This window comes from Neolamprologus multifasciatus, chromosome 5 (assembly GCF_963576455.1).
Source record: "Neolamprologus multifasciatus chromosome 5, fNeoMul1.2, whole genome shotgun sequence".
Classification (NCBI taxonomy): domain Eukaryota; kingdom Metazoa; phylum Chordata; class Actinopteri; order Cichliformes; family Cichlidae; genus Neolamprologus; species Neolamprologus multifasciatus.
In genome coordinates, this window is record NC_140443.1 from 1,614,423 (window position 1) to 1,630,733 (window position 16,311).

General features: G+C 45.1%; 1 long non-coding RNA gene across 1 annotated transcript in view; it reads left to right on the plus strand.

Moving 5' to 3' along the window:
* LOC146517752 (uncharacterized) overlaps nt 1–15,978 on the plus strand; it is a 40,862-nt gene extending 24,884 nt beyond the window's left edge. The window contains exon 4 of the long non-coding RNA XR_014874207.1: nt 1,003–15,978. This is a non-coding gene — a long non-coding RNA (uncharacterized LOC146517752). The remainder of the gene's footprint in view (nt 1–1,002) is intronic.
* The last annotated feature ends 333 nt before the right edge of the window (nt 15,979–16,311 follow it).

A 16,311-nucleotide genomic window follows, 5' to 3' on the forward strand; every position in this document is an offset into this window, starting at 1 on the left:
GACGTCTCCACAGCGTAACCCCGCTTCTTCATATCCTCTGCCGCTTCTGATGCACTCTTGTACAGGCGTGGTCCGCTCTCCCAATGAATTCTCATTTTAGCTGGGTATGGTGTCTGGAAACGAATTTTTTGTTCTTTGAGGATCTTCTTAATGTCCTTGTATTCTTTGAGCTTGTTGTTAATCTCAGTCGGTAGGTCGTGTGTAAAAGTGATAGTTTTGCCCTCATAAGAAATTTTCTTTGCCCAAGCTGCTCTCAGGATTTTGTCTTTTATGTCATATCTCTGGAAGTTAACCACAATAGACCTTGCAATCGCTATGTCTTGCGGCTTTGGTCCCAGTGATCGGTGAGCGCGCTGAATCTGCAACTCCTCATCTTCGGGAAGGGCAAGTTCTTTCTTTATGAAGTTGTTAATGAATGCCATCATATCATTCCCCTCAGCATCTTCCTTAATTCCGTATATACGGAGGTTGTTACGGCGCGATCTTCCTTCCAGGTCCGTGACTTTGGTCTGGAGAGTTTTCTGCTGGTCCAGACAATGAATTAGCGCATCTCTCAGGTCCACATTCACTGTCTCAAGTTCGTTCACACGTTGTTCTGCTTCAGTTAGCCTTGTGGCGTGATTACGAATATCCACGATGGCCTCTTGTAGCTTCTGATTCATCTCAGCCTTTAGGTTATTCAGATCTTCTTTGATTTCTTTCCTCATCTCTCGGATGCTATCGCTCAAATTTTGTATTGCTTTAGCCACTGTTAGCTCGTTTTCCTCACTTTGCTCCGTGCTCCTCTTCATGCTAGCTCCGTCGCTGTCGCCGTCCCGTAAGGTGTCTTTTGCCTCTCCGTAACTTTTGGAGCCCCCCTGTGTCTTTTTACATCTGACTCCACGCATTGTATATCATCGTCAGTATGAATACGGTTATTGTATCGAGTTTGTGGAGTTTTCCTCACTTATGATCAGGAGCGGACAAAAAGTTAATCCGCCATTTTAGAGCGCTCACCGGAAGTCGATTGAGTTTGTGTTTTAAATGATACGTGCACAACTTTACTGTTTGCCTCAAACTGAATGCATTAAAAATGATGTCTTACGGATACTACAAAACGCATACAAACGCCTCTATTAGTCCAAAAATCCTCTGGTTAGAAGTCCATTTAATGCACAGCACTGTGGGTGTCGGATCAGCGCGTTCATTTCAATAAAAGTCTAAAATCTTTTTTTCTTTTCTTTGGAAAAAAAATCCAAAAATCTTTTGATTCAAATGAAAAATGTAAGAAAACCACTCAGAGTAAATTATTCCATTTAAATGTTTAAAATTGTTTTCATCATCGACTCTCTAAAGTAACACCAAAGAGGCTTTTTATAAACATCTTTATTTGAATATTTAAATACGAGCATCACTAATGCACCACAGTATTTATTCATCTACAAAGAACCAACCGACCCTTTTAAAATGCACACAAACTCAACTAAACTCTAACACGAGGCAGTAAAGATGTGACACGTTTGCATCGAGATTTTAAATGATCTCAGTCAGGCTCCAGGTGATGACATCACCACCCCACGTTTTGTTTTTGTGGAACTAACGGTGTCGGGATGTCTGCTTACTGATAAGCAGACATATATTACTGATAATATGTTGTTATTATTATTTTTAAAGTTGTTGTTGTTGTTGTTGTTTTAATTTAACCAAAATAATCCCAACATGAGCCCAGAGAATGGGAGGACTTTGAGCTCTGGAAAAACGAAGCAGACCTGCTGGTTGTTGGCGTGTTGCGGTGGAAGCTTTGCAACTGTGAAATGTTCAAAAACGCTGATGCATCATGAAAAAACCAGAGATGAGGATCCACCATCATGATTCTCCATGATTTATTTATTATCTTTGGCCCTGAAACTTGGTCCCGTGAGCCTCTCGGCTGTGGACGTGCGACCGGGTCAGATCTCTGCAGCTCCTCCCTCTGTAGCCTGTGGTGATGTCACCCTGTGCTTTGTGATCAATCAACCATTTCTTGTAAACATACTGAACTCAGAATTTTAACTATTTATGAACATGCTGCACATTTATTCATGTGCATCATCACGAAACGACAACAATTCATTGAAAGGACAGAAAATAAATAAATATCAATAAATCAATACTAAATGATTTTCTCTTCATGTTTATCTAGAAGCTTTAAATTTTACAAAACCTAAAAACACAGAAAAATGAATGTTTTGGACGTTAGCTGTGTGACGTAAATTGAATGTTATATTGAATTTTACTCTCAGTCTGAACAGAATTTAGTTTTATTGATACATCACAACAACATATATTTTATATTGTAAGGTCGACCCTGCAATAACACACACAGAGAAAAACCCAACAATCATATGAGCCCCTATGAGCAGCACTTTGGCGACAGTGGGAAGGAAAAACTCCCTTTTAACAGGAAGAAACCTCCAGCAGAACCAGGCTCAGGGAGGGGCGGGGCCATCTGCTGTGATTGGTTGGGGTGAGAGAAAGAAGACAGGATAAAGACCTGCTGTGGAAGAGAGACAGAGGTTAATAACAGATATGATTCAATGCAGAGAGGTCTGTTAACACATAGTGAGTGAAGAAGAAACACCCAATGCATCATGGGAATCCCCGGCAGCTTATTGCAGCATAACTAAGGGAGGATTCAGGGTCACCTGATCCAGCCCCACCTGCACACTCTGTAAGAACTCCGAGCCACCTGTGTGTGTTAGCATTAATCGACGCTGGATGCTAAACCTATTTTCTTGTTCACCTCTAATGTGAGGGAGAGCTTACACGCTGCTGGAAACCAACCAGCTGGATGAGTGAAGCTGATAGTTGGAATACTTTAAGAATTTCCCATGAAGTCCAACAATCATTTAGTTTTCCTGGTCCCTGCAGAGCGGCGCCGCTGACCCAGCTGCCCTCAATCGGAGTCGACGAGCTCGTCGTCCGTCTCTGGTCGGTGGCGTCAGGAGAATCTCAGCTGATGGGTTTTCAGGATTCACACAAAGCGAGTTTTTCACTGACGCTGGAATATTTTTAACTCTCGCCAAAGCAGCTTTGCCTCTGATCGTGTCGCCTCATATGAATTAGTGTCAGCTCATCTCATTTCTTAGACTCGGCGTGTAATGCCGCGCTGCAACGCCGCCAGAGTCCAAGTGTTCGGTCACGTCTGTACGACCGTCAGTTCAGAACTGAGAACGAGTGAGAAGCATAAGACTGGCTTCTTGTTTTAAAACCAAACTAATTATGAAGAGCCTCGTAATAACTTGATGATGTTTTAGCGTTGAGGTGTTGAGCTGCAGCTTTTAGCCGAATGTGACAGAAGATGCAGTTTGACAGATGTCGGCTGGCTGTTCTTCCCGTCTGTACGGCGCACTCGAGTCAAAGCGGCCTCGCTCTCGCTGCACGGCGTGCTCCTACTCAGTCAGCCAAACACTGCCGGCTGCATATCAACCAGCCACATCAAACGGCCCAGTGATGCTGCCGCTCCGTCCTCGCTGCTTTAAAAGGAGTTTAATCTGGACTCTGCTGTAGATGGGTGAGCGTCACCCGTGTGCGCGTCTGGGAGCGCGCTCGGAGCGAGAGGGGTGGAGATTTTAGGAAGCATACTTGCATTTCAAAGTAATGGGCTATTTATAGGGCAGTGAGAGAGAGCGAGGGGGGGGGAAAGCGTCCACTGCCTGTGGCCTGTTGTTGTTAGCATCAGGAATGCACCAGTGGCTGTAGTGATAAGGATGGTGTGTAAGGGTTGCAGCGTGTTACTACACACAGTGTGTTTTAGTCGCAGTGATTAGACTGCACGGATACAGATGTGCACGTTTCTGGGATCATGCTGTTGCGATGGAGTTGAAAGGTCACGGCGAGCTCTTGGCTGATGCAGCGTGTCTGTTTGTGTATTTCTAATCGCACAGAGTTGATTTCATGTGTTTGTTACCTCGCTGCGCGTGTGGAACCAATCGTAGAGAAGACTGTGATCATCAAAGGTGCAGATATGGATCGTGCAGGGCAGCCGTGGCCCGAGGATGACCACGTGTCTTCTGGGATGCGTAAGGAAATTAACCCGGCCTGCTTTGTGTGCGAACACGTGAACAAACAGGGAGGTAGTTGAATCGCGTGATGTGCGAGTGCGTAAAATGTCAGGGCCGCTCGCTGTTTTCCATGAAATCCACGGCCCGGGAGAATCCACGTGAAACACTGATCGCTTCATTTTTTTTCCTGATTAAATCCACAAAAGTCCTGAGGGGGAAACGGAGAGGAGAGCTCTGAGACGACAGGGATCCAAGGCAGCAAACGCTCGAGCTGCGTGTACTGTAACGAGAACTTAACTTCATTTAAAGAAGATAATCAGTGTTCCCTGCACAGCACACGCGTGTCGGCACCGTGTGTTTCAGAGGAGCTGCTGCAGAGTGAATCCGTGAGGTGGACTCTGAGGGGACAGTGAGGTTAGCAGGTTACAGAATAACTGAGGAACTGTGTGGGAAATTAAACAGATGAACCAGAAAAAAGGGAAAAATCATGTTGAGATTCTCAAGAAAAAACATTTTCTGAATCCACTTTTTTCTTGGAGGACTTGGAGGTGTGGTCTCCGACACCCAAGAGGCAGCATCGCCGCCCCGCCCTGCAGCTCACACTCTAGGGCTGCCACGATTAGTCGACTATCAAAATCGTCGACGACTGATTTAATAGTCGACGCGTCGTTTGAAGCTTTGTAAGATCCCAAAAGACGCAGGAATAAGTAGTAGGATTTAAGAGTGTAATAACGGACTGAAACAGAAGATGGCAGCACTGCATGTACAAGGATGCCAGCTGCCGTTAAACCCCGAAGAAGAAGAAGAAGCTGTGTCCCAGAATTCATAGCGCAGCCCAGCTCAGTTTCCAACAATGGCGGCAGCTAGTTAGTTTTAATATTACTCTTATTATTCTTTCTGGGTCACAAAATAAACGTTGAACATATTTTCAGGCGAGAATGTAGCTGTGTAAACCTCAAATATCTGCTCAGTTTATCAAGACACCACATATTTTCAAAAGCGCTCCGACGTCTGTTACCCACTAGCTCGATAGCTAGCCGGGGGCTAGCTATCGAGCTAATCGTTTTCAAACCCACCGCCGTCTTTCGCTACTCAGGTTAAACATGATATATGAGTCACTTAGATAACTTAAAACTGTTATTGTTTGGCTTTTGTTAGTATTTTATTTGTTCCTGAGTAAATCGGTTTGGCTGAGATTAAAGTTATAGTTTTTACACAGCTGAATAAACGTCAAGCAGACAGCTGATTATCAGAAGTGTGAGATGCTCCAGAATTTACTCCGGTGTCCTGTTATATTTTAGATAGCAAGGAGTTTATTAAACTTCACCGAAACAATCTGCAAACTTCATTAAAATTTAATAAACTATCATCTTGTCTTTATTTTTAGTTAACACATACCTTAAACACTTAAAGCTGTAAGCTAATGATAGTTATATAAGAGCAGATGCTGCTGGTGCAATAAGCTGTAGTTTTACGTCCAATGGATGATGATCTGATTAGTCGACTATCAAAATAATCGTTTGTGGCAGGCCTATCACACTCTTTGGTTACTGCGATATGCTGGTCCCTCTCATCCTGCCCCCCCCTCTCCCAGTCACTGTATATGGACCGATGGGTAAGAGTAGCTGTTTGCAGTTGAAGAAGACTCTGCCTGGACTGCTCGGCTTGGAAAAGTGTGCTTTTTCTTTTTTAAGCATCTGGTAAATAATGGAAGATGTTGGCCCGCCTCGGGGCGTACTCTTTCCATTCCACTGAAAGGTGAAGAGGATAAGATCTCTAACCTGGTTGATGCCAGCGGCTCAACATTCGGACACGTTGCTTTGACACACAGCAGCTACGAGGGCAGCAGGTTAATCTGCTGAGGAGCAGCTCACAGAGCCCGACTCGGCCAATCCAGCCGCCCGTCACAACCACGGTGAGACTCACAGGAAAAGGAGCCACTGCTAAAGTCCTGTGTTTGTGTCCCAGTGGGAGAGAGCGGTCTGGGGGGGGTCACCAAAAGTATATCTGCAGTGTTGAACATCAGGCTGAAAGGGATTCCTTTCATTAACATCTCCCCCTGCAGATGTCTTTCACTCCAATATTTTCTTTTTCACTTTGAAAAGATGTCCGGAGCTTTGTGCTCAGACAACCTGTGTAATATTAAACAGCAGAAAGACAAAGTTTGAGTCTCTGGTGGATTTAGTGACGCATTCAAGAACCAAAGAATCAGATATTTCTGTCAGGACTAAAGTTTGGGTCTCAAACAGAAGGAGAATGTTGTCGTGTGCATCGACAGCTTGATATAAAACCTTGTTGTACTGAAACATGTTGTTCTCGTGTGTCACTTTTCACACACAAACCTTTTTATTTGCATTTCCTCATTTTATGGATCCTTTGCCTGACAGCAGATTAGTTGCAGCCGTTACCTGCTGCGAGTGTCGTAAACGTACAGAAACAAAGAGCGGAGCTGAACTTGGAGGCTCTGTCGGAGCTTTTAATGACGTTGCTTGCACTGCAGGGGTTCTTGGAGGAAACGCTTTATCGTTTTTATCTCGACTCCACTTAAAGAAATTCATCTTTCTGAAGCGTGGCGCTGTAGGATCTTGTGGGGTAAACACACTCGCATCGATTTGTTTCTTTTTTCCCAACACAAAGCTTCCTTGGACGAGCAAAGCTCCGTGTTTGGGTGCTTTAAACGTTATTTTCCCATCCAAGTATTTCCAGGCTTTTATCTGGAATCCAGGACTTTAGCTTTGATGTCGATGCCCACCAAGTCTCCTGTGTAATGATCGTCTGTGGCCTTCTACCTCAGAAAAGCCCCCTAAATTGTGCTCTCTTCTTTAACCCAACCTGTTTTTAAAGCGTGAGCATCGGCTTTGCTCTGTTCTTTGCTTTCTTCCACACAGGTGGAGGTGGCAGCAGAGGTGTGAGGGTTTCAGAGGTGGCTTTATTGCAGGAGGGTTCATCTCCCTGGTTGAAGAACAGAAATTTGTTCGTTCACAAAAAGTGTAACGCAGCATATTCTTGAATTCAGACACAAACATCATGAAGTAGAACAAGGAGTCAAAAATAGATCAGACGGCTTCAGACTGAGGTTCTGGGCTCTGCAGCAGGAGTCTGACAGCAGCGGTGTCGGCGTGATGAAACAGCTGCTTTCTTTCTTGTTTCTCATCATCACGGGCCAGACACCGTCACTCTTCTGACATCTTTGCCGGAGCTGCATTGCAGTAAATAAAGGTGAACGTTGGAGAAGTAAAGGGAGATTTGTTGGTTTTTGAAAGCACAGAGTGACTCACAGAAATAAGAGGTGTCATCAAAAGGCTCCAGCCGTCGGCATCTGAAGAGAAAATGCACAATAAACTCATTACATGTGGATGATCTCATATTCAAGGTCATCTTCTCGGGCGTGTTCAGACAGTTCGTACACTGTGTGCTCTGTGGCTTCAAACTTAGCTGTGGACTTCTCCTACAAAGCCAATTTGTTGTGGAGGATGGTGATGAGTTTCCACACCTGAAGGTTTGTTCACCACCCGTCCTGCTCGCCAGAATGGTAAATGGCCTTTATTTGTACAGCGCTTTACTCGTCCCTAAGGAGCGCTTTACACATCCAGTCATCCACACATTCGGAGGCGAGGCTGCCGGACACTGGCGCCACCGGGCCCTCTGATCACCACCAGTAGGCGGTAGGTGAAGTGTCTTGCCCAAGGACACAACGACCGAGACTTACGGAGCCGGGCCTCGAACCCGCAACCTTCCGATTACAAGGCGAACTCCCAACTCTTGAGCCACGATCGCCCCACAGAAGGGACAGAAGGGTTTGACATGCTGGAGGAAATCTAACATGCAAACAGAGGAACAAGTGCAGGGACGCACAACAGTGTCGTCTTTGTACTGCCAGCTTTACTTTCTCCCTTTAGTAGCTTTGCATTCTTGATTGTTGTACGCCTGACGTGTGTGTGTGTGTGTGTGTGTGTGTGTGGGGTATATAAATATACTAAAATAATCTTTTCTGGCATCGTTGTATTATACTCAATTGTATATAGCATTTGTATTCTATTTTATTCGATTGTGTACAGTTGTGTATATTATCTATTGATATCTTATTCCAGTGTTTTCCTTTTTTCTAATTTTCCGTGTAACTTCGAACTGTCCACTGCTGTAACAAACAAATTTCCCACGCGTGGGACTAATAAAGCTTATCTTATCTTAAGTCAAGCTTTCCATCTTTCTGGTGTTTTTACTCAGTCACAACAACCCTCTGCATGTCCTCCTTCACTACATCCATGAATCTTCTCTGAGCTCTTCTCCTCCCGCCTGGCAGCTCCACTTTCATCCTCCCTTGTCCATCACATCCACCCTCCCTCCTCTGCACATGTCCAAACCCTCTCCGTCCCTCTGATGGACTCATTTCTGATCCATGCTGCTCAGTGAACATCTGAACATCTTCAGCTCGGCCTCCACCCTCTCCCAACCATCACAGCAGCTCTCACCACCATCTTTAAACCTTCTCTTTCACTCTTGCTGATCTCCTTCTGTCCCAAACCACCCCTGACACTCGTCTCCACCCGCTCCACCCTGCCTGCACTCCCTCCTTCACATATTTTCTTGACCGTGGGTATTTAAACTAATCAACCTTCATTAAATCGACTCCTTGCATGACTCATTCAAACATATTCTGTCTTGTATCTGCCAACTTTCTTTCCTCTTCTCTACAGTCCACACCTCCACCTGCCAGGTTCTCCTCCACCTGCTCCCTACTCTCACTACAGATCAGTGTGGACTGCAAACACAGACTCCTCCAGACTTAGATTTCTACTAATGGCTCTGAAGAAGTCAGCTGTGGTGAAATCAGTGCAGAGAAGAAGTCGACTGATTTCAGTCGGGTGTGGTCTCTCCTGTCTATCCTGTTCATATTTTGTTTCCACCCAGAAATCTGACAGAAAACACTTGAAAATGTATTTATTTAGTGTTTTCATCTGACTACGCCCCCCTCCACCACACTTCTTCCACATTTGATTGCTCCACCTTCTCTGGGGTGAAAACTGGGGCTTTGCTGTCCAGTTTGAGGTTGTAAACTGAGTATGAAGCAGATTTGGACTTGCTGTGTCATAAAACCTCCTGATTAGTCAGTAATAATAACGCACCATCCTTGAAAAGCACAGATAGCAGTCTCTCTATTCTCAGATGCATTTTGGGAAACGTAGGCTGCACGGTGAGCCTGACTGGCAGCAAGAACAAAGTGTCAGACCGGCACAGTGAGTAGCATGCACAGTGACACAAACATGATGCAGTTATAACAGCATAATAGCATTATTGTGCAGTAATGCAACACTGGAGGCCGAAGTGTGGAACACGATGTCACACATGGAAACAATCACAGCTCTGCTCCGAGCGCTGCGTCGCGTTGCTGCGACAATACGTCGCATTATTCCAACTTCCAGGCAGACCTGCAGCTAACATCCAGCCCACTGCTGAAGAACGGGCGCCTTGTTCACGTCCGCAGAGCGCCAGGACAACAAAATATTCTCCACAGATGCCCTCTTACATAAGCTGTCCCTCCTCTTCTTCTTCTTCCTCACAGAAATCGAGGTCAGCGTTAATTGAAATTCAGACACCTATTAATTAGTGAGTAGACGTCTTTCTCGCGCTGTCTCCTTTCCAGCCCTCGTCTTTGTCTCGCCGTTTCATAACCGCTCCTCTCTGTTCTTTCTCTTTCTACCTCCTCACTCCTCCTCTAGCTGCTCCCGTTCCCTCACTTTCAGGCCTCTCTTGATGATTGCCACTTTCGTTCGGCTCCTCAGATCAAGCCGTTTCGGTTGACGTCTGTGCACGCAGCTTTGAACAGCCGCTCTCTTCGGGGAGCTTCGCGAGTCGCTCTCCTCTGGGATGATGTTGGCGGCGGATTAATCGGCATCCGGTCCAAATCGCTTTCTCAAGCTGCGATCCGCTGGTAATTTATGAGACGGCCAGTCGGCTTGTTGTCAAGCAATTTGTTAATTAAAGGAACTCGGGTGGACTGAGAGATTAAAGTCAAGTGGCGGGAAATATTGACGTGGAAGTGATTATTCTGCTGACTGAGCCGCTGACCTGCAACCATTTCTCTTTCCTGTTTAGCGCTCAGGCTTTGCAGAAGTGATTTTAAATTTTACTTTTTCCGTTCATGGCCATGAAGACCAAACATTCGATTTGAATACATCAGTCAGTTTTGATTGTAACCTGCCCATTTTCCCTTCCAGCGGCAGCTCGGGTGGTTTGCTTGGATGGCAGACGGCTGCATGGGTGTGTATCGTGCATCGGTCAGCTGCAGCTTACATATCAGTGAGAGAAGCACAGAACGAGTGCTTCACTGTCTTGTCAGCACAGACGTGAGAAACTGGAACAATTTCTGCATTTCAGAGTGAAGCGAAGGTCACTGTCAGAACGTTAGCTTCAACGGTCTGAAATATCACCCAGCTCGAGGATGAGGTGGAAGAGTGAGGCGATGTTCCATTCTCAAATGGCAAAGAGTCGTTAGCTACGTCTCCTAAGATTAAAACAATTCAAGGATCTGAAATTGAAATGGTGACATCTTACAAGTATCTAGGGCTCATTATAGATCAGAATTTGTCATCTAAGACTCACATTCAAAGGCTTGTGTCGAAGTTTAAACTAAAACTAGATTACTTTTTTAGAAACCAATCCTGTTTCTCCAAGTGAGAAAACATTTGATTCGTGCAACCTTTTCACCTTTATTGGATTATGGTGACCTGCTTTTTATGAATGCACCTGCCCACCACCTAAAGAGGTTGGATACTGTGCACCATTGTGCTCTATGTTTTATTACTGGCTATGGAAGTCGTGTACATCATTGTTCTTTGTATGCTGCTGCTAAATGTCCATCTTTGCATATTCGCAGACTCTCCCATTGGTTGATCTTTATCTATAAATCTCTCCTTGGGCTGGATCTTATTTATGTGTTTATATGTGTAAAAACACAACCAATACAGCCTTCGTTCGAACAAAATCATACAATTGATTGTCCCAAAAATCAGAACAGAATTGGGGAAAAAGGCTTTTAAATACGCTGCCCCTGCTTCCTGGAAAAATCTGCAGAAGGAACTGAAATGATCAGAATTGGGAGAGAGAACAACTCTTTTACTCAGTGTGACTGTTTTTAATGTTCTCTTAATTTCATCTGTTATTGTATATTTTACACATGTTGGTATGGGATATTGTATTTGTTTTAAATGTTATATACCTATGTGGTGTGTGACTTTTGTTGCCATGATGCCAGGTCTCTCTTGGAAATGAGATTTTAATCTCAATGAGATTTTTTACCTGGATAAATAAAGGATTAAGTTGTAGTTGTGGTTCTAAACCATGTTTATGTTTTTTGAGCCAAAAATAATATTTTTGTTTGAGCGCCTTTACCTGCTGTTCCAGCTACATGCTAACCAGCTACATGCTAACCAGCTACATGCTAACCAGCTACATGCTAACCAGCTACATGCTAACCAGCTACATGCTAACCAGCTGCATGCTAACCAAGCATGCTAACCAGCTACATGCTAACCAAGCATGCTAACCAAGCATGCTAACCAAGCATGCTAGCTGTCAGATTTGGCCCTACAGCTCTGACTCATGAAAAATGTGGATGGTAACATGTTAAGTTAGTTTGGCTGTGGGGGTGTAGATGTCCGCTTTAGTGTCTGACTTAAATGAGTCTAATTAGAGCTGAGAGGAGGGGACTCCCCGCCTCCTGTGTTTGACGGCGTGGGACCGTCACAGGTGAAGGGGGGCAAAGCTCGCTGGTGGTGCAGAGATGGAAGTTTTCTGAGGTGTTGCTAATGTGATGGGGTTGGTGTTTGAACCTCTTTCCTCCATCACACCTGTTGCACGTTCAGACATGCTGAGATTTTGGCTTTCGAGGAAATTTCCTGCAAAATGCTGATGCTTCCTCTGGCAGCGTAATTTCAGTTAGCTTAAGGGGAAATCTTTTGATCCAAAGATGGAATATTTTCCGTTTACTGCCAATCAATATTGTTGAAAAGAGAGAATCAGAGAATGCTTAAACGTTTAATAATGAATCGGTTATTATGAAACAGCTGCTAGCACGTTAATAAGTGCTCCGTTTTTGTGGGACCAGCTGACCCGAGTGAAGCTCGTAGCTTTCAACAGTATCAGGAGTTTATCATCACTGTCAGTGGTTCCTCTGTAGCAAACACACAGCAGCAATAACTGCTGGTATGAAGAGAATGATGAGAAAACCAAGAGACATGAAAGTAAAATGCTTTTTAAATGAAAACAGTAACAAATCCCGTCCTTGTTTTAGCTTCAGGCTCCTGCAGATACTGTGCGTGACTGTCTGCAGTCAAATATCTCATGATCGCCCCGTGGAAGCATCCACTTCTCTTTTGTTTTATTGCTTTTTGCTCATATAAAATATGCCCTGAAATTATTCCACCTTCTTCGCCGTAGTGGAGAAACCAGTCATCATTTCTTCCGTCTTCTTGTTAGACTTTTTTCTTTCTAGTGCAAGCAAACCCATAATAAGAGCTTTCAGAGCGTCGGTCGATTTAGTGCTGCTCTTTCCGAGTTCTGTTGGTTGCGATCCTGACTTCAGTTATGATTAAACCTCCTGCCCCTGTCATGACAAAGCAGCTTGCAATGGTATTGACCGGATGTACGGTCACTAATGGATGTGAAGACTCTATCATTCTGCCTTGCACAAAAGCAAAGGGTTCGCAGAAATGCACTCAGCTTCTGAGAGTGCACGAGGGAGCTCGGCCCGTGAGCTGCAGCGCCTGAAGGAAGGCCACGAGTCTGGTAGAGAGCCTCTTATACTAATGCACTTAGTCTCCAGAGAAAGCTGCGGAGAAGAGAGTGAAATGAGAGAGTGGAAGGAGGTGGCGGTTAAAAAAACTGTGAGCGAGCTTGAAAGCAGGAGGAGACGCGTGCTTTTGTGTGGAAACTCGCAGTGTTCGAGGCAGATAAGGAACAAAAAGACGGCGAAACGTGGAAAAGATGCGATCCAGGATGAGCCCGAGAGTAACGGTGGCAGTAAGCCATCAGATAGCAAAGGTTGGAGGTTAATAACTCGAAGCGAAGAGAGCTTAGGATGAGTGACGATGTAACACGACACCCTGCAGCCCTGTTCACCTGTGAGGGTTCAAAACACTGATGACCAACATACAGTCGACATGTTGCCTCGTGTGAAACGCCAAAGCGTCACGAGACGCCGGCACCAAGCCGTCAACAGGTCCCTTCAGCCCTGGATCGTCATTGTTCCAACGTGTTGGAGGGAAGCTCCGATTAGATGAGGAGAAATGAAACATTTCAGCTTGCTGAAGGAAAAACAGGAAGTAAAGAGATCAGTGTTCATTTGTGCAGAGAGGCCTGAAAAGCAGAACAAAAGGAGCGTGTGCTATCTTGGATCTGGCGTGCAGCACTTCTGAGGTCCTCTGTTCTGTTTCTCTGCACCGTTCGATATCACACAGCCCCACACTGAGCTCTGCTTTGGCACACATCAGCAACTTTGAGGTTTTGAAGCCCAGTTTTGTCTCCTGATTCTCGAGGCGCTTTGTGAAACGCAGCCTCGTTATGAAGCTCGCTTCCTTTCTGCAGAGGACGAGCGTGTCAGATTAAGCCCGTCTGCCTCTAACACAAACCGCTAGCTGTTTTCTCAGCACGCCAATAGCATGTTATAGAGCTAAAGTGATCTTTGTTCGGGCATTATACTGCACCCAGGCATGTGAAAGAGAAATTTCCTTTTGAGGGACTGTGCGCTTGTCGCACAGCGGGAGTGGAGAGGCATTGTTGCCCTGGCTGTTTGTATCCTTTCTTTTGTGCAGGATGATTTTTCTTTACCTATTTTTGTGCGCAGTCGCCTTTTGTTGTCTTAAAGAACTGCATAAAAATCTCTGCACATTTGGACAAGCGAGTAGATTTCATCTCTTTGTTTGCTAAGCTGCTTTTTGTGGTACGCTGACATGCTGCCGTTCAGGTCTGTTACAGCCACGTTGCTGCTTCGCTTCCTCAAAAGGAAAGAGCTTCACGATCACTGCGTCCCGTGTTTGTGCTGAGGTAACTTCAACTCTCGGCTCGTTGCGGTAGAATCGCGAGCCGTCGCCGTTGTTTGCCGAGGTGGATTTACATTTCAATTTAAAGAAATGCCACGCTCTCCCCTCTCCCGTTATCTCTGTCAGCAAACATCAAACAGGACTCCGGTTTACTCGAGGTTCTCGAGGCCCTGCTGGTCGGCCTATAAAGCCAGCCGCGCTCTCCTCTCATCCGCATAATCGAGTTGAACACTTGCACGGCTTTCTCATATCTTATGTAGGAGCGAGCAGCCACTCGGATGCTCTCACAGCCCAGGGATCTGGGTCAAACAGCCCCGCCGATAACACTGAAGGGGGCGGCTCGCTTTGTTTTTTCCTCTTTGGAGTTAAAGCATCACTAATGTCAGACTGGGTTTGTTACTCGTAGTCTTTCTGCTGCCTAAAAAAATCATCTTTTAATATTTTTAAAAAGTCTCTGCATCATTTGAATCGTCATCCCTGGGTCAGCAGGCCTGAGATGCTCTGTGGTGGAGGCTGGGGGGGTCCGTGTTGCCAACAGATGGGGTCAAAAGACAAGAGGCGAACCGCGGCTCGAGCTGCTGCTGCACATGTTCAATTTATGTTCTGTTAGGATGAACACTTATGTCGGTGATGTCGGTGGCTGGCTTTGTGACAGCTGCTGCCGTTTGGCACCGATCAATAAAAAGAATCGAAAAGGAAAAAGATGAGGAGCAGAAACGGCCCCGCCCACCGTCCCTGCATTTAAACAGAAACAGTCTGAGGACTAAATTTGATCAAATACATGGAGCCGTGGTGCTGCAGGTGATGGATGTGGAATGTGCTGCCTTGAACTCGCGACGTGCACGGAAACCGCGTCTCTTTGTGCCTGCAGCATCATCACTATGGAAACGGACAACAATGCGTTGGCTTGTAAACATTCGAGTCATCCGTGATCCGAGATAGGAAACGGCCTAAAGGTAAAACAAACGGGAAGATTAAACATGGATCGGTAAATCATAATTGGAAGAGAAAACTTTAAACAACCTTTTTAGTGCCGCAGACAAAACAAACAGTGACTTTATTACTTATTTAGACCAATTAATTATTATAAAGTGGCCTGATTTTGCAGTCTAGTCATCTAATAATCTAATCAAGTAATAATACTGAGTGTTCAGGGGAATAAGGGGCGTGGCCATAGCCCTGGAGCCTGTAGGTACGCCTGCAGGGTGATTCTGAAAGTAGGTCCCTCTCTCCATCGCTTACAGAACGATTATTAAACAGATCAATAAATGCTTTTGTGATTCTGGTTGATAAGAGACCAGTCGAGATTACCTGGCATCAGTCACTAGAGAAAAATGAGTTTCCCCCCCACCAAGGAAGGCTCTCCAACCAGCTGGCGAGTGGTCCTTGCTTCTGCGAGGTGAAACTGGTCGTAGCTACTGCACCAAAAACGTTTCTGCATTGCTTTGGTTGCATATTCCTGCAGCCACCCGTCGTTTTTATGCAAGATAGCGGCTTGTGTGCAACCTTCTCGCTGAGTGCTTATGAAACAGTGACGAGTGGGGAATGAGAGCCCTGCCCTTCAAAGTAAAAGCTGCACCTTTTGAATCATGTTTCCAGCAGTAAGGCCCGGCTGTGTTTCACTGCTGCTCTGTGTTGGCAAGTGTTTGCAGACAAGTTGGTGCTGTCCATGCAACCAAAGCAACCACAAGGTGGTTTTTGGTGCAGCACCCTCTCTGTGACCAGTTTGACTTTTGGAGGTTGCTGCATATTCACCAACCAGTTGGGGAAAACTAATTTTCCCGTCTCGTGACCAGAGCTGGCAGCAGGTCACCAGCTGGTCACCGGATGACTGAGGCCACGTGCAGACGTGCAAGTGGTTTAAAATGGTTTGAGTGTACGTGCAGTCTGACCCTCGTGGTTATAGAGCAGGGCGATATGACCAAAAATATTTATCACGATATACATTTGAAAATTTGCGATAACGATATAACTGACGATATAATTGACACTTGACAAAACACTTTACAACTCCACAACTTTATTAGTGCAAAAAACAAACAAACATCAATGTATTTTCACTTAAACAAGCAGCTGTTTTTTGCATTAAAGTTATATAAAAATGTAACAGTGCAAATGCAAATTCTTTGCTGACAGTTTAACCAAAAGGCATTTCCAGTGGAAACTGGTCGACATATCCTCAGCATAACCATGTATAATATCCACTAAACTTAAAGAGGTTATACACAAACAATACGGTAACATTATGT